Below are 2,239 nucleotides of genomic sequence, written 5' to 3' on the forward strand. Positions count from 1 at the left end.
TGTCAGTTTTTGACTAGAAAAATTTGTCTGATTTGATTGACAGTTTTAAAATAACACTGGGAAGATCCAACATGGCGGCGGGTGCAGAGAGATCAAGTCTCTGACCTCTTCAGCTGTGTGGGCATACCATCTAAATGCTGTTTGCTCAGGATTACTAGGCAATGCTGAGCTGACGTGGATCTGGGGCGAACAGTCTGCGCCTCTTAGAACTCACACCGAGCCCAGATCGGCTGAATTGAAGCTCCCGTTCACCTGCGTCTCGCAGACAAACTGCTGTGACAAAGCACTAAATGATACTGCTGAAACAACTGGTCGGCCCTTCTGAACCTGCAGAGATTAATACCAACCGAGCCTTCATAGGCAGTGGCCACAGGATTGAGACGGGGCATGGGAGAGCCAGTCAGGACCCACCTGTTGCATTGTTCACCCGACAAAGGGAATGAACTGTCGCCATTTGCATGGGATACCACCATGGCAGAGAACTGACGTCACCAGAATGCAGCAGAGGAGATAACTTCATTGAAACCGGTGGCGACAGGTGTGTAACCCCCTACCCCTTCCTCTCCACACAGCGGGGAAAGCTTAAGGGCCCCCCCAGTTCTCCCGTAAGGGCCCCTCCCAGCTCTCCCATGAGCGTGATAGTCAGACCAAGGGAATCAGGAGTGGCGCGGGACCCGCGGCGTGGAACCCCTGGATACCGCTCCCACCAGTGCTGACAACTGAGGTCTCTTGCACTAGCTACTGGGGGCGTGGCTACTGGAGGGCAAGCAAAATTCGCTGAGGGTTCTCAGCCCCAAGCTCCACAAACTTAGGGTCTGAGGGAATGGCAAACCGGGAGAGTGTGCCCAGTCATTCATGAAAATAGGGCTCCCGGGAGCAGCAGACCTGGCGTGTAGCCAGTATTGTGGTGAGCATCACCAATGAGCGGGGCCTGGCTTGAGGAAAAGTGGGGAAGTGACTAGACACAAGAGAAGGCCCTACGCACCCAGGATTGGAGACCTGCCCAGACTGGGAGGAGGAGCTGCTGCACAGTGATTGGTTCCTGCATATTGAGAGGAGAAGCATGGCCCGGTGGGCACAGCTCCACCTACTGGAAGAGAAGTTAATCAAACTCTAAGACTGCATTTATTAAATTTTTTTTTCTTTTAATTTGTTTTTTTTTTCATTTTCATTTTTAAATATTTTTAAATTTTTTAAAAATATTTTTTATTATTTTTTATAATTTTTATTTTTATTTTTTTGATTTTTTAAAAATTTTTTTCTATTTTCTTTTCTATTTTTTTCCTTTGTCTTTTCAATTTCCTTATCCCCCCTTCCTTGAATTATACCTGCTTACTTTCATTCTTTTTAGTGACTTCTTCCCTTCCCTTCTAATACCTTTCCTCCCAAGCATCAAATAAATTTATAGGAGTAAACAGTAACTCAGCAGTTAAACAGAACAAGAAGTAACATGAGAAGCATGAAAAAGCAAGGAAGAAAAGGAGTACAAACAATGCAGGACAGCCTAAATATTCAGGAGGACCTGGAGTCATCAGAAAAATGGCCAAATAAAGAACTCAAGGAATACCTTAGACAGATGGAATGGAATCTTAAAGAGGATATGAGACAGCAAATTCAAACAGTGAAAGAACTCATTGGAAATGAATTACATAAACAGATAAAAGAAGCAAATAAGCATCTTTATCAGGAGATAGAGATTATAAAAAAATCAAACAATAATTCTAGAAATGAAGGAAACTATAAACCAAATTAAAAACTCAAATGAGAGTATCACTAACAGAGTGGAGCAAATAGAAGCCAGAACGTCAGATAATGAAGACAAAATATATCATCTTGAAAAGAGTCTAGCCAACTCAGAAAGGCTGGTAAAAAATCACGAGAAAAACATCTAAGAGATATGGGATAACATAAAAAAACCAAACTTAAGAGTCATCAGGATAGAGGAAGGTATAGAGGTTCAAACCAAGGGAATGAGCAACCTACTGAATGACAACTGAGGTCTCTTGCACTAGCTACTGGGGGCGTTATATACTTATAGAAAACTTTCCAGAAATAAAAAAGGAAATGGATATACAAATTGTCAATGCATACAGGACACCGAGCATACAAAATCACAGTAGACCAACACCAAGACACATTGTTATGAAGATATCCATTATACAGAACAAAGAGAAAATATTAAAAGCTACAAGAGAAAGGAGGCAGATTACATTCAGGGGTGAACCAATAAGGTTAACAA

This window comes from Marmota marmota, unplaced genomic scaffold (genome assembly GCF_001458135.2).
Source record: "Marmota marmota marmota unplaced genomic scaffold, marMar, whole genome shotgun sequence".
In the NCBI taxonomy this organism is placed as follows: Eukaryota; Metazoa; Chordata; class Mammalia; order Rodentia; family Sciuridae; genus Marmota; species Marmota marmota.